The sequence below is a fragment of the Eurosta solidaginis genome, chromosome 1 (assembly GCF_040869045.1).
Source record: "Eurosta solidaginis isolate ZX-2024a chromosome 1, ASM4086904v1, whole genome shotgun sequence".
In the NCBI taxonomy this organism is placed as follows: Eukaryota; Metazoa; Arthropoda; class Insecta; order Diptera; family Tephritidae; genus Eurosta; species Eurosta solidaginis.
In genome coordinates this window covers 66107097-66131477 of record NC_090319.1, presented here as the reverse complement: position 1 = coordinate 66131477, position 24381 = coordinate 66107097, and the positions used below count along the sequence as shown (strand labels likewise).

General features: G+C 35.5%; 1 pseudogene; it reads left to right on the top strand.

Moving 5' to 3' along the window:
- Positions 1 to 14222: 14222 nt before the first annotated feature.
- The window catches only part of LOC137233951 (cyclin G-like), a 185491-nt pseudogene continuing 175332 nt past the window's right edge, over positions 14223 to 24381 (top strand).

Below are 24381 nucleotides of genomic sequence, written 5' to 3'. Positions count from 1 at the left end.
ATATTGGCAGCAGTGGAGCACCATGAAAAAGCAGTACCAGACCGGCAGCAGAAAGGGGTAACTGCCGTAAATATACGTATGTAACCATTTATTTCTATTTCTAATTATTCTTACATATATTTCTACCAACATTGATAAAAATTTAAAATTTGCATAATAATTCAAAGTAAACTAAATTTTAAATTTCGGGTTTTGCGTTTTGCCATAAGGCCGATCATAGCAGTAAGCAACTATATATTTTAATGTGCCTACTAATAAATTTCAAATGCCCTATCTATACAAACATTCAGCTATTGATTTGCGTTGCAAATTTACTTGAAACTTTATTGTTTTGGCAATATTTAAATCAGCAACTTTTCGGAAATATTTGAAATTTAGTGGTTATTATAATAATATGGAAATTGCATTAAGCTTATAAAACCGTGAATTTTTGCTTATAAATCATTTAGAAATAAGAGTCCAGTTCTTGAAAAAAAAAATATAAAAAAAACGCTTATGAAAATAATTTAAAAATTTCCATGTCGAAAAGTTGACAAACAGTTTTTCGTATTTTGTAAACAATTTACTTTCAACAAATAACCTCAACGCCTACGAAATGGTTTTGAGAAAAATTAAAATAATATTGAATTTATTATTATCACAGCAAATCTGTTTCTAAGCCTCTTTAAATCAAAAATTTATTATTTTATAATAAAATCGTCCTCTGATATGCCAGGAAATGAAATTTTTGCCTTCATACATATACAAAAACTGAATTTAATTTGGAAACAATAAAATATTTTCATTCATTTTGTTCGATTGCTATGGGAATTATAAAAACATTTTGGAAATTTTATTAGAAGCGGTGCGTCCGTCGTATAATATACGTTATACTTTTCATACCTTCAATATAAAGCGATGTGGTCGTAAACATCGCCGTATATTCGGAAAAATTTTGGTTAGGCTTGTGAAAACAAGTTCGGCACGGAAGGGGGGTAGGCATTTCTCTAGCCTATAATTTAGAGAAAATCCGCAGACCGGATGTTCCTTTGTTTAAAAAAAAAAAAAAACAAATTATATAATTTTCTTAACCAGACTTTCCATTTTATAAAATTTATACCAAACGCGACAAATATTAACAGGATTTTCAAATAATACTCGGATTTACAAAATTCTTACCTGATTTACAAAATTTTTTTCTTTTAAAATAATTTTCAATAAAATTACCCTATTTCGAACACATGTCCGATTCTGAGGGCAATTCCAGCGATAAATCAAGCTCTAAAGGAAGGTGTTCATTAGCTCGTCAAGAAGATTTTTTAGGATTTAATGACTCAGATATCGCAGAAAGTAATAATTCAAATTTTCAGTCAGTAACTAATATTATACACACTCAGCCTTCAGCAAATCCGTCTAATAATTCAGACAACCTACTAACTAGCACTTCCAATTTTCATTCAGGAGCTGACTTTTCCAATTTTCACTCTACTTTAAATTCTTCTACTTTGCCTTCAACAAATACTTCTTCAGATTTACAATCGAATAACAATATTTCAATCATGGTAACCTCAGAACAGAAAAAGGTATTCATTATCAGTTGCGCCTCAATTATTAGGGACAACTACAGCGGCGATCCACTGGCATTAGAATCTTTTATCGACAAAATAAAATTAATTGAAGTCTTCTCAGATGAAAATTTAAATAGCACTTTTATTGCATTTTTGAAATCCAAACTTGGAAAAGCACGCGAAGCATTACCAACCGTAATAAATTCAGTCGATGACATAAAGACTGCCTTGAGAAATAGAATAAAACCCGACAACTCGAAAGTTGTTTCTGGTAAAATCGCGTCTTTACATGTCATCAATAATAACTACTCAGACTTTGCTAAGCGCGTTGAAGAACTATCCGACGCATTGGAACGTTCTTTGATTATTGAAGGTATGACACAAGACAAGGCACATGAAATGGCCGTAGAGCAAGCAGTGAATGTGTGCAGGTTGAACACTCGTTCAGAATTGGTCAAATCCATCCTGGCTTCAACTACCTTCAGTGATTCAAAAGACGTAGTTGCAAAAATGATTGTTGAACGTAATAATGAAGTTAAGGAAAGACAAGTACTAGCATTCCGTACTCGTGGTAATTGGCAAAGTAGCTTTCGAGGAAATTATAGAGGTAATAATTTCAATAGTAGGTACAACAATCCAAATGCAAGATTCAACAATAACAATAGAAATAACTACAACAATAATAATTATGGGTACAATAATTCTAATAGAGGTAATAATGACAGATATAGCACTAATAGAAACAATCAGCCTAGTAGTAGTAACAGTAATGCTAATAATAATAATAGACGTTCAAATTCGCGAAGTAATGCCAATGTACGCGCTTTAAACGTGAACGACCCTCAGGAGCGAACACTGGGGGATCAGGATCACGATTTAGACAATTAACCGAATCTTCTTCAAAAATATTAAAATCCGTCTACTGCTTGAACCTTAATTATTCAGATTTTATTGAACTCCAATGTAGCGATTCCTACAAACCGTGTACTTTTCTAGTAGATTCTCAAGCAGATATTTCTTTAATCAAAATTTCAAGTTTATCTCAAAATTGTAACTTTAATAGTAATGAAATTATTAATATAACAGGCGTAACAGCAGAAACAATTTCAACTTTAGGAACCCTAAAAACCAAATTAATTGCATATAAATTTTTAATACCGCATACTACATGTAGTTAACGACGATTTCAATATACCTTCAGACGGAATACTCGGCAAAGACTTTTTAAAATTAAATAAATGCATTATTAATTATGCAAGCGATAGCATAACTATTAATACCGGATTAGATAACGCAAATATACCAATTTTACACGGCACAAGCACTGATTCTTTAGTTATTCCTCCGAGATGTGAAGTTTATCGGTTATTTAAATTACCAGAATGCGACAATCCCGTTTTTGTAGACTCACAAGAGATCTGTAGTGGTGTTTTTACGGCAAAGTGCATTGTTGACACAAATAATCCAGTTATAAAAATTTTAAATATTACTGACGAAGTAAAATATGTCAACAATTGCAATATCGTAACGGAAGATATCACCAACTACAATGTCTACAAAATCAATGAAACTTGAAAAGATCAAAAACGCTTAGAGGAATTAACGAAAATTTAGAAAAATCAAATGCCGGGTTATGCTCAAAAACAATTACTAGATTTATGCTTAAAATATGCCGATGTATTCGCTTTAAAAACTGATCGTATGACTTTAAATAATTTTTACGAACAAAAGCTACGTTTAACTGATAAAAAGCCAGTCTATATAAAAAATTATCGTTTACCATATACACAACGTGAAGAAATTAATAAACAAGTCGAAAATTTAATGCGAAATGATTTAATAGAACCCAGCTTTTCTAATTATAACAGTCCTTTAATTTTGGTACCGAAAAAAGATCCTTCAGGCCAAAAGTCTTATCGTATGTGCGTTGATTTCAGAGCAGTAAACAAAAAGCTTATCGCAGACAAATTTCCGTTGGCACGCGTAGACGACATACTCGACAATCTTGGCAGAGCCAAATATTTTTCAACTTTAGATCTTTTTTCTGGTTTTCACCAAATACCACTTCATGTTAATTCTAGAGACGTTACATCTTTCAGTACAGATCGAGGAGCTTTTCGTTGGAAAGTTTTACTTTCGGTTTAAATATAGCACCAAACTCTTTTTCACGTATGATGTCATTAGCATTTTCAGGCATTTCGCCAAATCAAGCTTTTATGTACATTGACGATGTTATCGTCATCGGATGTAGCGAGACACATCACCTCAAAAATTTAGAAAAAGTTTTCGAAACTTGTAGAAAATTCAAGTTAAAGTTAAATCCCAACAGATGCAATTTCCTTCGTTCTGAAGTAACTTTTTTAGGCCATAAATGCACCTTCAAAGGCCTGCTGCCAGATGACTCAAAAATAGACGCAATTAAAAAATACACTAAGCCTAAAGACAAGCACGCTGTTAGGCGATTCGTTGCATTTGCAAATTATTATAGGCGTTTTATACCTAACTTTGCGTCACTGGCAGCCCCTTTAAATCGTCTAAATCGGAAAAAAGTTGAATTTGTTTGGGATGATGCTTGCGAAAATGCTTTCGAAAAATTAAGATTATCATTAATGTCTCCTCAATTATTACAATACCCTGATTTTTCAAAAGAATTTATTATCACTGTAGATGCATCTAAGAGTGGTTGTGGCGCTATATTAAGCCAAAAGCATGGAGATAATGACTTACCGATTTGCTTTGCATCAAAATCTTTCAATACAGCCGAACAGAAAAAGGCAATCATAGAATTAGAACTTTTAGCAATACATTTTGCTATAAAACATTTTCGGCCGTATGTTTACGGTACACATTTCACGGTAAAATCAGACCATAGACCATTAGTTTATCTATTCAATATGAAAGATCCTTCCTCGAAACTCTCTAGAATCAGATTAGATTTATCAGAATACAATTTTACAATTGAATATATTAAAGGAAAATCAAATGTTGTGGCTGATGCTCTTTCGCGTATAAGTATAGACGAGATTAAAGATTCGACAAAACACGTTTTAGCCATTAAAACGCGATCACAAACTAAACAACAAGAATTACAAAATGAAAAAATAAGTTTAAATGATACGACCTCTAACGATAATAAAGTACAAGTTTATGATAAATTTTCATACGATTTTTCAAAAAAGATACCGCGAGTAAAATCAACAATACAATATAATAAACATAAGGAGATCTCCAATTTACAAATTTATGCGCATTTAAAACATAAAAAATATAATTTACTTAATATCGTGACTGCTAACGAAATAACGAATTTAGATGAGTTACTTTCGAGGCTGGAAAAAGCAGCCGACAATCACAATATTAAACAATTAGAATGGCCAAAAAATGATATATATTTCAATAATTTTTCAATTACGAATTTTAAAATCCGCGGGAATGAAATTTTAAAATCATTACAAATAATATTGACGGACCCTGTAGAGACCGTAACAGACAATGAACAGAAACAAAAACTTATGACAATTTATCACGAAGACCCACTGTTAGGAGGTCATTGCGGAAAAAAAAGGTTATATGCCAAATTAAGAACTAAATATTACTGGAAAAACATGACACGTGATATAGCGAAATTTGTGAAAAATTGCAATAAATGTCTTTTAAATAAAGTGAGACCAAAAACAAAAGAAAATCTTGTCCTTACTCCAACTCCCTGTAAACCATTTGATATAGTGATTATCGATACAATAGGTCCACTTCCAGAATCAAACTATGGTAACAAGTTCGCTGTTACTATGATTTGTGACTTTTCTAAATACCTGGTAACAGTAGCTGTACCAGATAAATCAGCAAAAACTATCGCATGTGCTATTTTTGAAACTTTTATATTAACATATGGTACAATGAAAGCCATTAGATCCGATTTAGGGACGGAATACAAAAATGAATTATTCTCGGAATTAACAAAACTTTTAAAAATTAATCATGATTTCTCAACAGCTTATCACCACGAAACTGTTGGTACTGTTGAAAGAAACCATAGAGTCTTTAACGAATATTTACGTGCATATCTAGATGAAACGTATTCAGATTGGGATACGTATTTGAAATATTTTACATTTTTACATAATACTACAAGTAGTTCGGTTTTCGACAATAAATTTACCCCGTTCGAATTAATATTTGGCAGGAAATCTAAAATGCCACATGAATTACAAAAGGAACAAATCGACCCGATTTATAATATAGAAAATTATACAAAAGAGCTAAAATATAGAATGCAAAAATCTCATAAAATGGCAACGAATTTGATTAATAAACATAAAATTAGAAATAAAGAATTATACGATAAAACCACTAAGCCTTTAGAAATTAAAATTAATGATAGGGTTTTAGTAGAAACAGAACCGAGAAATAAACATAGAAATATATATCAGGGTCCCTACATAATAAAGAATATCAATGGACCAAATGTAAACATTTTTGATGAAATTAATAAAATTGAAAAAAACTGTACACAAAAATCGTATACAAAAAATTAATTAAATTGATAGCCGAAAATAATCTTTGCATATAAACCTACTTTAAGAACATGCCAATGAAGGCCAAACTAAACAACCTGTTAATGTTAATTTTTAATACGGCCTAAATTGAAAAAACTGTACATAAAAACCGTATCCAAACATTTTATTAAAATTTATAGTACTTTTAAATTTTACTAATTAATCTTTAAATATGAATATATTTTAAGAATGCGCCAAGGAATGTAACAAAAAAAAAAATTTTTTTATGTTAATTTCGATACGAGCTAATTTACTAAATATATGTCACCTAAATAATATAAAAAGATAGCAACTTACTTACGTTAAGTAGTAGTAATAGTAGTAGCTTATACAATAAGCTTACCATACAAGATAAAATATCGGCTCACTTCAAACTAAACTAAATTATCAAAATCTAAAAATTAACTTTTCATTTTTCTTTTTGCAAATTTCAATTTTAACTCTTTTTGATATAGCCTAAAGAAGAATGTGGCAAGACTGATCACCTTGCCAAATTCTTCTTCTAAAAATAAAATTAAAAACTAAAATAGCTGGCATCACCCCCACATGCAACCATGCATGTATGCACTTGGCGTTACTGGGTGAAAGAGTCGAATGACGGAGAGAATTCTGATTGGCTGAATCTTCCGTTACTCGACTCTATCACGCCACTGCATCATGCGATTTTACCGCTATGCACTTTTGGCATAGCGGCAGGGCCGCTTTGAAGCGTCAGCATTTTTCTACAGTTTGCAGTTAGAATTGAGCCGGCCGCCGCGTGAGAACAAAACGCTAAAAATTAAGTAAAACTAAAGTGAACCAAATTAGAAAGACAGAAAAACTAAATTATAAAAATAAGAAATTAAAACAATATATATATATATTTGTATGAACAAACCAAAAAGTATATTTTTAAATAAAAGAAACTAAAATGTATTAAAATAGTGTTTTGCTGTGTGTGTGTGCGTGTAGCTGCAAGCCCAAAAATAAGTGGCATCGAAATGCCACTTTACAGCATTACTTAAATGGCGTTTAACAAAATAGAAGGGCTTGGCTGTTCGCCCCAGACGCTTCTGTGTTTCGCGTTTGCATCGATGTCTGTTGTGTTTAAAAGGGGGTAGGAGGGGGTGGGGGTGCAAAATGGGAGCTTGCCGTGAACAAAGCTAATACGCGCATGATGTTGTCAAACAGAGCATCAGCACAAGCTCAAGCCAGCACAAGTTTTGCTGTGGCAACCGTGCAAATTGTTTACATGAAGGGAACAAAAGTCTTAAGCAATGAACTTTAGTGACGAAAAATTTATAAATAATACTAGAAGACCCGGCAGACGTTGTTCTGCCCTAAATTTAGCCTATCTGCATACATTTTAATAAGCTTTTTCCGTCTGACTCTGCCTCCCCCTCTTCACTTTTTGCTAATCCTTTTATTCACTCCTCCCTCCGTCTTTTTCGCTTCATCTATCTCCATCTTCGTCTCATTCTATCCTTTTCTCAATCTCCTTCTCTGTTTTCTCTTCTCTCAATTTCTTCTCATTCTCTGGATCCCTGATTGCCTGTCCCATTGGGTGGTATGTATTTTGTTCCAGTCCCAGTCCCACTCCGAGTCTCAGTCCCAGTCCTAGTCTTAATCCCAGTCCCAGTCCGTCTCTGGATAATATATTACTCTGTATTAAAGCACTCATCAACAGCTTTCATTTGATATCCATATTGTATAAACACTGTCTAGGCATTCACTGGCCCACGTTTTGGCCTATATCTCGAGACCCTAGTCACCCAGGGGCATGAGAATTACCCTCTACTAAAGCACTCATCAACAGCTTTCATTTGTTATCCATAATCTATAAACACGTTCTAGGGGTACTCGGGTCCACGTTTCGGCCTATATCTTGAGACCCTGTACGTCGATCGCAACCAAACCTATGTAGTAACCACCGCGTGAGGTTTACGCAACTTGTGTGAAAGTTTGAACAAAATCAACCAACGCATCTCTTCAAACACCGGCGACCAATTAACACACATTTTAGCCTTTCTTTTTATATATATAGATTTTTATTTTTCACACTTCACTATAATATTAAAACGAAAAGCAGATTTTCGTTGCTTGTGAAATTCGGCTTAAAAATTGCACATGGGACAACTAAAGACTCTCCTGAATTAAAAAATGTCATAGTACCTCTAAATCGCGGGCCCCCTCAGATACTCCGGGCCCGGGGCTAATCCCCCACCTTATCGGTGGGCCTGGTGATGTGCTATACTTGATATCATTCGCTATAATATTTTTTATTGATAAGCCACTTTGTTTAATTAAACACCAACCAATTACACGGAAGTATATCCCCACCACCTGAAAATGTGAGTGCCGGTGCGTATACGTAACATTTTATTATTACGTGTAATCAAATAAAAAAATTTGCAATAAAATAATACTGCGACTGAGATATAACCTGTCCTATTCATTTCAAGTTAGATCGAACTACACACGGGGTGTAAAACAAATTGAAAATCAGTTAAGTAGTTTAGGAGTCCATCGCGGTTAAACACAGTGATAGTACGTGATTTTTATATATTAAGATGTACATATATTGCCTTCATGAGTTAATGCATGTGCATTAGACTGCGTCGATTTATTAACCGATACCGCGACATCGATTTTTCGATAGGATTTGGGCTCAGGAAAAAAAGTTCAACTACGCATACCCAAAAAAAACTTTTCGAGCCTGCGAAATCTCATTTTTTGACTATTTCTCGACTTTGATTTTTAAGGTTCTCATCATGACCTACTAAAAAAAAATTTATTTGATTGTAAAATTTTCACGTATACCCTCCGACCTAAAAATGTCCGCTAAAAACGTTGGCGATAACAGTTTTTTGAAAAAAAAAATAAAAATGAAAAAAATGTCCGCTAAAAACGTTGGCGATAACAGTTTTTTGAAAGAAAAAAATGAAAAAAAAAAATGTCCGCTAAAAACGTTGGCGATAACAGTTTTTTGAAAAAAAAAAACTGTCATCGCCAACGTTTTTAACGGACATTTTTGGGTCGTCCAGGGTATACATATGAAAATTTTTTAGTAGGTCAAGAAAAAAACCTCAAAAATCAAAGAGGAAAAAAAGTTAAAAAAATGAAATTTCGCAGGCTCGGAAATTATTTTTTAGGGTATGCGTAGTGGAATTTTTTTTTCTTAGCCCAATCCTATCGAAAAATCGATGGCGCGATATCGGTTAACTTTCGTCCATACAAATCGACCCACCCTAATGTACATACATACATTTAACATACTTTTATATATTTGTTTACTAAGAAATACAAATGGGTTTTCCAATATATTGGGAATTCTATTTCGAAAAACAAAGCACTATTATCGCTTAAGTTAAACAAATTGCATTCATACTGAACATGGGTGTGCGCTTGCGTGATAAAGTAAATAAATCGAGCAAATATACGTACATACACATATACATATGTTGAGCTTATAAGCTTAGTTTTTACCACCTAATTGTACCAAACAATAGATGTCACCTACTAATGACCGTGAAAAATTTTAAGTGCAACAGGTGAAGGTAGTTCACGCCAAGTCTGGTACCGTAATTAACAAATATGACATGCAACAGAAAGTTTTGAATAACACACAGAATAAGATGTTGCATATTATATCTAGTATTATATTCCCACAATATTCTATTGAAAGATATATTCAATGCACGAACTCAAGCCCGTAAAGCCCTAAAGGTAAACATACAAATATATAATACTATATTGTATCTATATATTTAACAATTTTACACGCCCACATTACTTCAACGCATCATTGGCAAAAGACAACTTACAAAAGCGCAAATGTGTGAACTGAAAATGTTAATGAAGAATAGGAAAAAATGTGTAACAAAATCGAGAGTATAAACTGACACGAAAAGACCGTGTGCCATATGGTAAAAGTGGTGTAGCAAATTGCTACTATATATGTAGGTATGTGTAGATAAATATATACACATAATAGCACGTGAAATCCAATGACTGCCCTTTAGCAATTTATCAGTTCGTGTATAAAATGTACTCTCACTTTCTGTGAAGAGAATTAGATTTTTGGAGCCAACAGAGGAGGAGAAACAAAAAAATTTATTGCGATATACCTTCAAGAAGATTAGACCGGGCACCTCGTCTAATATATCAGTTCCTGTGCCGAGGACTGCACGGTTATGGCCACCATTTAATTGATGCATAAGCTATCTCCGTGATCTCTCTAGTTTCTTCACCTCGCACAACCTGGCATTATCACCGGCAAAATCCACGGCCACTCTGTTTACGACGTCGAAGGCACAGATGACGCATATATTGGACCTTCACGTCGATGGTGTCACACTACCGACTGTAAGTCACCCAAATTTCTTAGGGGTAACGTTCGATAATACTCTGACTTTCAAGCCACTTGCCGGCAGCACTTGAGGAAAAGATAAAGAAACGTTGCTAACCACGTCACCAGCTTGGTCACCTGGTCTTAAAAACACATACCGGAAAAGGCTGCACGCCTGTCATAATGCAGCTATCAGAACTGCCACTGAATGTCTCCTTATGACCACCGAACACCACATACATAGAGAGGCCAAAGAGCTCAAAATTAAAGAGCACAACGAAATGCTGCAGTTTTTGCTAAATTGTCATAAACTAGGTCATCATAGCAAACAACTGCTTGAACTAACACCTCCTCCACGGGGATTAAGGGAACATCTACTTAAGCACATTGACGAGATCCGGCATCTGCCAACACAGCCGCTTGATCCAGAAAAGCATAAGCAGGCCCTAAGCAAAATTTACACAGAATCGCTTAACGCTTTTGCCAAGACGCGCACGGTGAACCCTGTTATTAATATGCAATATCCTACCCTTGCAGAAGAAGAAAGCAGCACTACCAAGGGAGACACGAGTCACCCTGGCTGTAACAAGTTAAACACATACTTGTTCACAATCAACCACGACATACGTAATGTATTTCCTGCATGCGATGACATCAACCATCCTTTCATTTGTAATGTGTAACCTACGGCTCTAACACTAAGCTCCCTATGGTCCGCTCCTGTTGAAACAGCCAGTTTCCTATGACTCCCGTTAGAGGGCTTTGATTACAAGTTTTGAGTGGTCGTGCCCATTGAATGGGGCGAAGCACTGTTAGCACAACAACAACAATATGTCTTGAGTTTCTTATATACTCAGCGTGCTTTGCACATAGATTATATTAACTTTGATTGGATAACGGTTCGTTGTAGAGGTATAAAGGAATCTAGATAGATATAGACTTACATATATCAAAATCATCTATATCGAAAAAAAATTTGATTAAGCCATGTGCGTCCGTCCGTCAATCCGTACATAACACGATAACTTGAGCAAATATTGAGATAACTTCATCAAATGGGCTTATCTGGACCCAGAATATATTGGTATTGAAAATTAGCGAAATTGGACGATAAGCACGCCCACTTTTTCGAATTGGAAAATTTATAGAAATGAAAAAATGAGATAATTCAAAAACGAATACCGCTAAGCTAATGAAATTTGGTATGTGAATTGGCTTTATGACACAAAATACAAGTTTCAAAAAATTTTGGAATATAGGGTTCGCAACACTCACATTTATAAGAAAATTTGGAAGTTTAACAAGCCGTAAGTAGAAGGCTGTTAAAGATATCACATTGAAATTTGGTAGAGAAACTATTCCTGATAAATAATATATACTTAGAGAAGATGATTAAAATCGACTAAGAACCACCCCCACTTTTATTTAAAATATTTTTAAAAGGGTCGTGGACGAAAGAAATAAATTATATCTTTGCAAAAGGAGCTATATATCAATGGTGTTGCATTTTGCAAGTGAAATTATAACAAAAAAATTAAATTTTTGAAAATGGGAGTGGCACCGCCCCTTTTATGACCAACCGATTTTCCATGTTTCGGAAGTATAACTCGAAGAAAAATTAACGGATCGTAATAAGATTGGGTGCATATTTTGACGAATATTAGCATCACTAAGCTGCTACTAAGTAAATGCACAACAACAGTAAAGCAGACACTTTTATGTAGAAGGCGACGAAGAGATGTCTCATCTCACACACCCCCATGTAGTCATCAGCCGAAGTAGTTACTCACACATACACACGCATATAACTGAAATTTTCAAGCAGAAGATACAACAATTCTAGAAGGTGCAACGTCTAGACCTTTGGAGAAATATGCAGATCAGGTAACAGAGAGTATAAAAGCAGCGCAAGCTGACGAATGACTAATCATTTTTGATTTAAGCATGCTATTAGTTATGAAGTGAAGTCTAATTAGAAGTACTCCCAAAGTAATCTGAATAAAGACCAATTTGCAATACTGAATATTGGAGTGATTTATTCAACAGTTTGGCTATTCGAACGTTAGCAGAAGGTGCAATAATAACCAGGATTTCCCTAAATTCGTTACAATATATTTTCCTTATAGCAGGAAATATTTCTAGTAAAACTGGACGGGATTGGTTAAAGACCACACCCACGGTTATATAAAAGATGTTCAAAAGGGTCGTAGAGTAGGCTTATAAGTTATACCTTACCGAAAAAAAGTTTTGTATCAATGATATTTCACTTACCAAGTTTTATTGTAAGAGGAAATGGGAAGACATTTCTTTTTTATGGGCGGTGCCACGCCGCTATTCTGATAAAGCATTACAGAACATTTCTAGAGCCTCAAAAAAGAATCCCCTGTAACAATATGCCAATGAAGGCAAATTTGTTCACTTTCAAAGGTCTAGGGATATATCCCAGCTTGGGGCCATTCGCTTAAATGGAGTCCTTTTTGAAGTTCTATAGAAATGATTATATCATGGGTGAAGTACTTAAGTCATTAAGTGGTAGTTGTGCTGTTTATGGTAGTAGTAGAAGTGGTAGTGGTCGTGGTAGTTGTAGGTAAAGTTGTATTGGTAGTAGTAGTGAAAATGGGTATGGTAATGGTAGTGGTGGTGATAGTGGCTCTGATAGTGGTAAGGTAATGATAGTGGAAACGCTACCGATAGTGGTAATGCTGGTAGCAATGGCGTGGGCAACGGTAGTTGTTGCGTTGTGCTAATGGTAGAGGTAGAGGTAGTGGTAGTAGTTGTGGTAGTGGCGGTAGTAATGGTAGTGGCAGTCACAGTGGTACTAGAAGTTGTAGTGATAGTGGTAGTGGAACTGGTAGTGGCAATGGTAGCGGTGGAAGGTAAGGGCAGTCATAGTGGCGGTGGTTGTGGTAGAGGTAGTGACAATGTGTGTGGTGGTGGTGGTGGTTTTAGCATTAGTGGTGGAAACAGTAGTGGTAGTAGCAGTAATAATAGTAGTGGGAATAGTATAGGTCGTGGTAGAGATAGTGAGTATGGTAGGAGCAGTGGTGGTGGTAGTGTTAGTGTTGTGATAATGGTAGTGGTAGTGATAGCGATACTTGTAAGAGAAGCAATAGTTACTTGGAAGTATTAATGGTGGTGGTAATGGAATTTCTGATGGTAGAGGTAGTGCTGGAAGTTCTGAGAATATTATTGGTACTGGAATGATGGTAGTAGTGTTATTGGCAATGAGAGAGCGTAGAGTGAAAGCAGATATGTAAGTGATAATGGTGGAAAAAAGGTGATGGAAAAGGAGACTGGGTGAGAGATGGTGGAAAAGAATGCGAGGAACGAATAAGAGATGGAAGTGTGGAAAATTTGTAAATGCAAGAATGCCAAAATTCGCGTAAAACGAAATATGCCAGGTCTGCTGGTTTAACAAATAACACAAAAGTGCATTGAGAAATGCATTTGATTGATTTCTCGAACACTTCGTGAGAATAAGTTTAACGAATAATGCTTCACTATAAGCTGTAAAAGCATAAAACCCAATTCAAAGTCATAAACGCAGTCAAATTTTTACCAGAAACAATAAATAACCGAATGGTGGCGTTAGCAGTTATTTCGAAGCTTATAAACAGTTGGAAACAGCAAAAAGGCGAAGCTAACAATTGCGCCTGCGCAAAAGCTTAACGCCATAAGTCAGGGTCACATGCGCATGCGCAAGCTGAGCTTATACAATAACAACTGTGAATACATAGAGCGCAACCAACAAAGCGGCAACGACAAAATTCAAAGTAATTTTGCCGTAAAATTCAGTTGGTAATGTGCAACAGGCGACAATGGTAGGTGTTCGAGTATGGTGCGCTAAATATGAAATTGAAACAAACAATTGTCTAAAAAAAATTAAAATCGATAAATATTTATTGATTGTGTATGCAAATAAAAAAAATTAAATTTCGATAAACTACATAGTGTTTGTTAATGAATTTTTGATGGTACAATATAGCTTGGAATTTACAACAACAAAAAATATAACGTCAAATATGCGGCCAAATTATAAAAGTTGTTGACGGTGTAGTTAAAGTAGTTAAAAAAAAAGGAATTTTAGTTGTGATGATTATTATTTTTGCATTATTGTAATATAAAGCTGATGAAAATAATAGTTGCTTATACAAGTGCGTTAAATTTTTTATGATTTTTTTTGTTTGAGTTTTTACAACAACAAGTAAAAATAAAAAATAAGCGCGAAATTATAGTAAACTTAAAAGTTTATTTGACTTTTAAATTGGCTCATTGCAACGAAAATAGCAACAATATTGGTTGCTCCATAGATTATTGCATCAAATAAATAAACAAAGTAAAATAAGTGAACAAACAAAAAAGTTGCAAAATTATTAAGCAAACAAGCTCGTTATAAATTAAAGCAAATTCGAAAAACAAACAAATAATAAAAATCAGAGTTTAAGTGCTTAAAATAATCAACGAAGTTAAATTTAGCAGCAAATCACTTTCATTTTCATTGTCAACAACAAACAAATCGACTCAAACGCGCATCCAATGAAGGCCAAAATGAAGAGCTCGTACATTCATTACACACACATATGCACATGACCAGCTTAAGAAATCAACAAACTACCAACTAAGCAGTTAAGCTTTTATCTAAAATTACCACATTGAATTTTGCTTTATTGGTCAGCCGGTTTGCAAAAAAAAAAAAAAAAAAACTTGCTGCTTGGAAGTACCCAACAACAGCTGGCTAATTTAGTGTTGTGGATTTTCAAAGCAAAAAAAAAAGTGCAAACATCTCACAAATCTCTTCCTGCAAAACAACATTTTCATTTATCGTTTAATACTCTAACTCCATTCACTATTGAGTAATAGTGAAAATATTTTACAAAAAAAAAAAAAATTTGCTGCTTGGAAGTACCCAACAACAGTTGGCTAATTTAGTGTTGTGGATTTTCAAAGCAAAACCAAAAAAGTGCAATAATCTCACAAATCTCTTCCTGCAAAACAACATTTTCATTTATCGTTTAATACTCTAACTCCATTCACTATTGAGTAATAGTGAAAATATTTTGCAAAAAAAAAAAAAAAATTTGCTGCTTGGAAGTACCCAACAATAGTTGGCTAATTTAGTGTTGTGGATTTTCAAAGCAAAACCAAAAAAGTGCAATAATCTCACAAATCTCTTCCTGCAAAACAACATTTTCAATTATCGTTTAATACTCTAACTCCATTCACTATTGAGTAATAGTGAAAATATTTTACAAAAAAAAAAAAAAAAGCACAAAACAAAAAAAAAACCAATACCATCAAAAAAGTTGAACAACTTGTAGCAGCGCGAAGCAACTGTTAAAATTGCACAAAACGGCATCCTTTAAAAACCAGCTGAAGCTTTAGACCAAATGCGCTTTGTCACAACAAATTTACTATTCATATGTGTTGGTAAGTAGCGTCTCCAGACGCATTTACTTTTCTTATACTTTTTTTTTTTTTGCTTTACTCCTACCTACTCTTACTACTGCCTTAAATGCAACAAGGTCCCAATTGTTGACTCAGGCGTAACACTTGGCTTACATAATTTTGTATTACTAAAGAAACCTCGAAAGTTAATAAAAGGCAAAATTTACATATTTCGCTTTACACCCACATTTCAGTCACACTCGCATATACTTTTGAGTGCGTTTAAGCGCCCGGTATAGTCGTTTTCAATATTTTTGAGCTACTAAATAAATAAAATATTGGAGCTAATAGCCTTTATTTGTCAAATCGTATTCCTTACCCAATAGCAGAAGCAGTTTCAAGGCCAAATGTTTCAAAGCGTCACCAACTACCATTTAGCTTTTCACTTCATAACAAAATACTTAAGCAACGAACCTGCAGGTTTATTTCACTGAGGCAATACGTGCAGACGTTGTTCCACAATAACTTTGGTATATCTGCATGCATTTTAAGAAGTTTTTATCTCATACTCTTCTTCCTCCGCTCTTCCGCTCTCCTTTTTCGTCTTCCAGTCATTTGCTCCATATTCATGGTGGTCATATAATTTGTTCCCCTTGCTGGGTTAGTTCTGTAACATTTCCCGAAACCTACGGGAAGTACCTTAATTAATCGCTATGAGTACAAGAACTCGAACTGGAAGTGATTTTTTTAGAATCGTTCGTTCTCTTCAGCCTCGGAATATTTGATCATCTTTCGATAACAGTGAGTTAAGTTAGGTTGAACAATAAATACCTGACATTGACTGAATGTGTCTATGGTGTTACCAGAATTTGTTTGACGAGCAAACGGAAGAATCACAATCAGGTGCCAGGATATATGTTATAGAATAACTCCGTCCTCTTGGCAAATATTAGCAAACTTCTAGGATCCAGCTTAATTGCTGCCTCGAGATCTGGCAATTCTGCCGCCTCTAATAGCTGCAGCCTTCGTCTGGCGAGAGCAGTACACGAACTCAGAACGTGCTCAACCGTTTCTTACTGCAGCTCACACTTCCTACAGTTGCTGTTGTTGACGAGGCCTAACTTAGGGGATTCAAGGGGTTGTGTAGCGCAATATATAGCTTCTCCAACCCAATTGTCAACCTCACCTTCGAGCGGCGAATCCCGTTTCACTAACAGACGAGGCTCTGGCGACCCCAAGCTCCTCATGGAACTTGGGGGTGGGAAGGGAGGGATGGCCTGAAGGTATAATGTGGCCATATAAATCGTTCCCGAGATGGTCGGGCCAGCACCTTAATGGTGCTGTGTTACCGGAGCGTATCGGATCTGTATCCGACAAAGGACCATCACATCGATACCACTCCCCAAAGCCTTCGGGGAGTAACTAATCGCTACAACAACAACAACAACAACAACAGGCCTAACTTATAAGCATGTGACGCCAGAAGGCAGTGTCCAGTCAGTATTCGCATTAGTTTTATCTGTTCAGAGTTATGAGCCACTTTTGCCTTGCACATGATCTTAGAAATTTTGCGGCCTAGCGCTTTTGTCAACGCCTTTCCTGTTTGATGGATCATATGCAACTCTTGTCTCCTTTTGATTTCTCCTAAACGGATTGAGATGTCTAGCGTGGACCCAGTGAGTGTTGTACCTTCCTTTGCCAACTCATCGGCCTTTTCGTTACCTGCTATTCCTTTATAACCGGGAACCTGTGTAAAGATGTGCGGAGCGAAGTTTTTCCAAAGCTTCTTTTCGTTCCAAAGCTCTTCTCGATGATGTACTGTGTGAGGTTATTGCCTTAATCGCAGCCTGGCTATCAATATATATATTGACACGACTGCAGCTTAAGCACGACTCCTCCAGGATTTCTGCTGTTTTCTTCACTGCTATGATTCCCGCCTAATAAACGCTGCAGTAATCTGGCACCCTGTAGGATCTACTTATTTCTGGGTCAACATAGGAAACAGCAGACTCAACCCATTCCATTAATTTGGAACCATCCGCATACATGTGTGTAGTATGGCTCAGGCAAGGGACCACCATAACCGTAGGTACAATTTCATATTTATTGATAGAAACGGAAAGGAAATAAATTTATTGCAATTTTTTTTATAAATTTAGCTTTATTGGCGCATATTCACATTTCAAATAAAAGAGTCTTGCAATTTCCAAAAAGCTCGACTTAATTTAGACCCATAAACCATAACTGTGCGCCATTGTGTTGGTGGCTTTGTTTGATTGAAAGGAAAAAGATGAAGAAATGTTGTCGTCACAATCAATTGGCGCCTAAACGTCTAGGTGATTTTGAAGATGCGTAAAATGTCAGGCTAACTATCCCTATTTCAAAACATAACGGATACCAATTGCGAACACAAAGAGATATCAAGTCTTCTTGGCGGAGGTTTCCCCCTTAATATGTTTACAGATATGGGTGTCGATAGGAATACTTTCTGTGCCTTAGCCTCTTCATGCCGTCACATTACATGACGTAGCGGTTGGCATCACCATAAATCGTCGGCAGGACCTTTCTCTCGAACAGACCAAAGAACCAATTCGAATATCTTTAAATAAAAAGTCTTTGCTCCTTGAAAACCAAGTTCGTTTTCTCTACTACAAATAAATTTAAAAAAAAAACGCAGAAAGTATGATATTTGCGTATGTTATTGTTGCTGTAGCGTTAAGGACACTCCGCGAAGGCCTTCGGGAGTGTTATCGATGTGATAGCCCTTGATTTTGCCAAATAGCACCAGTTAACGACTTTGCCTATGACTTAGATCAGATGAGTTTAACTTTACATTTTAATTAAGACTATGATAGATGGTAAAACATAAAAAAACTACAGCTCACTTTTAATGATCTCGACTATCGGCTTGCCTTTTTAATAGGTCTTTGTTAAATTTGAATTTAAATGTCAAACATTTTGGAATATAACACAAATTTGCACGATAGAAGAAATATCGGTTTGAGGAACTTTTTAATTAATCTTGGTTATCTGGATGCTGTAGCCACAGAGTGCAACCAAAACGCCTTTGATATCGAAGTGTCAACACGTTATCGAATCAAAAAGACCCGATACACAAAGTGTTGTTGCTGAATTGACAAGTATGCACTGGCAAGTTTGACGTTTATTCTCAAATTTTAAAGTAATCAAGTAAAGACGGGACGGGCTGTGCCGAAGATTTCATACCTTTCATAAATGGGGCTGAAATGGGGCTGAACAATAATCTTATCCCATTCGTAATATCCAAATAACCGGCTGCATAAGATATCAAATATATAGTGAACAGATGTACATACCTAAGAAATTTTTAAAATAAATAAAAAATAAAAAATTGGTAGGTACTTTGTGTGACGATGCAAAGTTTCACGTTTTTTGTGGTCTGCATGAAATAGCTATGACAACGAAAATCGTATCTTAAAAATATATAACGCAAACGTAAGTATTTGATGAAATTTGAAGCTTCTAGCCGTTAAAAAGCGGGCAAAAATGACAGTTTATATGTATGGGGTATATAATATATATATCACCGATCTCTTTGAATTTGAAGCTTCTAGCTGTTAAAATGGGGCAGTAATTACGAAAAGCTTCTTATCTGAACAATCGGTTGTAGGGGATATATGCTATATATACGACCAATCTCATCAATTTTTTTTTTCAGACAACAATATGTGCAATATACGAAAGCATATGGTAAAGTTTGAAGCTTCAATCTGATAAATTGAGGAAGATATGACAAAAATCCTCTTTTTCTGAGAAATCGGTTGTATGGGGTATATATGCTGGTCCCATTCGGTTCCGACAAATGTCTAATCAGACACCTTAATACACCCGCTAACCAAATTTTATCAAGATATCTCAAATATTTAGGGACTAGTTTGCGTACAAACAGACAGACGGGCATGGCTAAATCAACACACCTCTTCATCCTGATCATTTCGGTATATTTATTGGTGTATCTATCTATTTTCCTTTAAGGACTTACAGTTAATATACCATTTCTTTTTCATGAAAGGTATAAAAAGAAGTTAAAACTGTAAAGTCTTTAGCGCAGATTTTCTTTCAATTTTGTAGCGATAAAGACACTCCCCGAAGCATTTTTTGGGAGTGTTATCGAGCTTGATGGGTCTTTGTCTAATATAGATCCGGTACTTTCCGGGAACAAGCACCCTTAAGGTACAAGCCAGAGATCAACAGCCACCTTTGTATACCCTTAACTTCATCCTCTCACCGCGGGACTAGATTGCGAGAAGAATATCACAACTAACAACTACATTACCAAAAAGAACAAAGACACAGTTGATATGATTGGCGTTCATCTTAAAATAATCCACTTCTAAAAATAGCACCAATATGACAATCTCATTCATTCACAGGTTGAAGACCGCTGCAAAGAGGTTTTAAGAACAAAATTAGCATTTGGTCAACTAATCAAAATTTAGCGCAGAAAAGAGGGCAAATGACTTACCAAAAGATGAACCGAAATATTCCTCATTCTTCCTAATGACCTCTTAGACGTATTTGCGTTTTGAAAGGGATACTGTTATCAGATTGAGATCAAATACTAAATATCATCCTACAAAATCTCCGAGACAGAGGTATATGAATCTAATTAATTAATCAAAGGTACACACGTTTTAAGAACCACCTACGACTAAACCAGTTAAGCGCTTTCAAAGCAAAATTAAAATGAGCACGATGCAAATTGGAAGAGAATCTCGACTTTAATCTCCTCGGAGGTAAATCGCGCAAAAATATTTTTTTATAGACAGATCTTTATTTTTACCCTAATGCAACACTATTTACCCGCACCAGTTGGAACCGAAATTTATGAGTGCTATTTTTGATCTTGATTTCTATGGTCGCTAGTTCTTTTTTTAATTTTTTTTACTATTTTCTGGACTCTTTGACTCGGATCGTATTTGAGATGAGTTTCTATACGGGAAGTGAACCAACCTACTCCAAAATATGTATGATGCGATTTGCTCGAAATTGTGTACTTCTCTTCGAATAAGTATAGAAGCATAGAAAGAAAAGCAGATGGAGGTAGATGAGAGGGCGTAGAGAAAGAGGAGGCTTAGAAAAGGGGGTATATATAAGAATACAATGATGAAAAGGGAGAAAGAGGGGAATAAAGTGGATCTTCTAAAGAAAGTCTGGTTTCTGAAATAGGTTTTTCTGTGGCTGCAACGCGCCGGGTAATAGTAACTGAAAAACTTTTATATTAGTAGTGTTTCTTACATATTGTAAGATATGGTATCATGCTCTACAAGTCACTTATCGTACCCGTCTGATATATAGCGCAGAAGCACGGACCATGACAACATCAGATGAAGCGGCTCTGGGAGTGTTCGAGAGAAATGATTTATGGATCTCTACGCGTTGGCGATGGCGGGTACCGAAGCAGATTTAACGATCAGCTTTACGAGCTTTAGGCACACATCAACATAGTCCAGCGAATTAAAATGCAGCCGCTACGCAGGCTAGGTCATGCTATGCGAATGAAAGGTTACGCTCCGGCAAAGAAAGTGTTTCTATCGGAACACGCCTATGGAAGCAGAGCTATAGGGCGGCCCCACTCCGTTGGAAGGACCGGGTGGAAAATGATTTAAGCTCCCTTGATGGGACCAATTGGAGCCAGTTGGCAGAGCAAAGAAACAACTGACGCGCCTTGTAGGACTGCTATAACCGTTTAAACGGTTAAGCGCCAATTAAGTAAGTAAGTAAGATATGGTATACTTTAGAAGACTCAAATAGATAATCTACAATATTTACAAGAAACAAAGTAATCACACAGGTACAACAGACAAACAGATAACAACAAATAAACACAAAACAAAAGAGATTAAACGACTAGAAATACTGACTTTTACCTGCCTCAATCAGCCACACAAATCGATCAGTAAAAACCATCTTCGGTTCTGAATGAACACACATCACATACACATAAATATACACAAACATCCATTTTGACAATACCTGCTCATGTACCTAGGAACTATAAGTACAAGACAAACGACAACAACAGATCAGAACGAAAATCTACACTGATGATGGCACAACGCCGAAACCGGTTTGTCTCGAAATCAAATTCGATAAGGGATGCCTGAAAATCATTCCAATAAACATCATTTATCCACGCTGTCGGAAAATCAACAATACAAAATAAGTCACTCAACGTTTCCTCATTTTGTCCAGCCACATAAGTTAGCACTTACGGCGCGCTTATTAAGACCAATCGATTTGATTAGAATACGCCAAAAATAGTTCTATTGCTAGAATTTTCGAATTAAAGTAATCGCAAGATAAGTAGTTGCCTTTTATGACGCCTTTTTGACTTCGAAAGGTTTGGACAAGTGATTTCAAACTCTGATGGAGCCTTTGGTGTTGTTCAACTATACTTGCTACATTCCTATAAGCTTTAGATTGAACTCAAATTCAGACTACACAAGAAAACACAACAATGTAAGTGCATCAGCATTCCTAAATTTTTTTTTGTAAAAAAAATTTGAGCATAAAAAAAATCTCACAAACAATCATAATAAAAACAAGTAAGGAAGGCTAAGTTCGGGTGTAACCGAACATTATATACTTAGCTGAGAGCTATGGAGACAAAATAAGAGAAAATCACCATGTAGGAAAATGAACCTAGTGTAACCCTGGAATGTGTTTGTATGACATGTGTATCAAATGGAAGGTTTTAAAGAGAATTTTAAGAGGGAGTAGGCCATAGTTCTATGGGTGGACGCCATTTAGGGATATCGCCATAAAGGTGGACTAGGGCTGACTCTAGAATTTGTTTGAAAGGGTGTTAATGAGTATTTTAAAAGGGCGTGGGCTTGGTTCTATAGGTGGATGCCTTTTCGAGATATCGCCATAAACGTCGACCAGGAGTGACTCTAGAATTTGTCTGTACGATACGGGCATCAAATGAAAGGTGTTAATGAGTAGTTTAAAAGGGAGTGGGCCTTAGTTCTATAGGTGGACGCCTTTTCGAGATATCGCCATAAAGGTGGAGCGGAGGTGACTCTAGAATTTGTTTGTACGATATGGGTATCAAATGAAAGGTGTTAACGAGTATTTTAAAAGGGAGTGGTGGTAGTTGTATATGTGAAGGCGTTTTCCAGATATTGACCGAAATGTGGACCAGGGCGACCCAGAACATCATCTGTCGGGTACCGCTAATTTATTTATTTATGTACTACCACGAACAGTATTCCTGCCAAGATTCCAAGGGCTGTTGATTTCGCCTTGTAGAACTTTTTCATTTTCTTCTACTTAATATGGTAGGTGTCACACTCATTTTGCAAAGTTTTTTCTAAAGTTATATTTTGCGTCAATAAACCAATCCAATTACCATGTTTCTTCCTTTTTTCGTATTTGGTATAGAATCATGGCATTTTTTTCATTTTTTGTAACTTTCGATATCGAAAAAGTGGGCGTGGTCATAGTCGGATTTCGGCCATTTTTTACAACAATACAAAGTGAGTTCAGATAAGTACGTTAACTGAGTTTAGTAAAGATATATCGATTTTTGCTCAAGTTATCGTGGTAACGGCGGAGCGGAAGGACAGACGGTCGACTGTGTATAAAAACTGGGCGTGGCTTCACCGATTTCGCTCTTTTTCACAGAAAACAATTATCGTCCTAGAGTCTAAGCCCCTGCCAAATTTCACAAGGATTGGTAAATTTTTGTTCGACTTATGGCATTAAAAGTATCCTAGACAAATTAAATGAAAAAGGGCGGAGCCACGCCTATTTTGAAATTTTCTTTTATTTTTGTATTTTCTTGCAACATATCATTACTGGAGTTGAATGTTGACATAATTTACTTATATACTGTAAATATATTAAATTATTCGTTAAAATTTGACTTTAAAAAAAAATTTTTTTTTAAGTGGGCGTGGTCGTTCTCCAATTTTGGTAATTATTATTAAGCATACATAAAGTAATAGGAGTAACATTCTGGTCAAATTTCATCATGATATCTTCAACGACTGCCAAATTACAGCTTGAAAAACTTTTAAATTACCTTCTTTTAAAAGTGGGCGGTGCTACGCCCATTGTTCAAAATTTTACTAATTTTCTATTCTGCGTCATAAGCTCAACTCACCTACCATGTTTCATCGCTTTATCCGTCTTTGGTAACGAATTATCACACCTTTTCGGTTTTTCGAAATTTTCGATATCAAAAAAGTGGGCGTGGTTATAGTCCGATATTGTTCATTTTAAATAGCGATCTGAGATGAGTGTCCGGGAATGTACACACCAAATTTCATCAAGATACCTCTAAATTTACTCAAGTTATCGTGTTAACGAACAGACGGACGGACGGACATTGCTCAATCAATTTTTTTTTTCAATACTGATGATTTTGATATATGGAAGTCTATATCTATCTCGATTCCTTTATACCTGTACAACCAACCGTTATCCAATCAAAGTTAATATACTCTGTGCTCAACTGAGTATAAAAACAAGTAAGAACGGTACTGTCTTCGGCTGTGCCGAAAACTTCACACCTTTCATG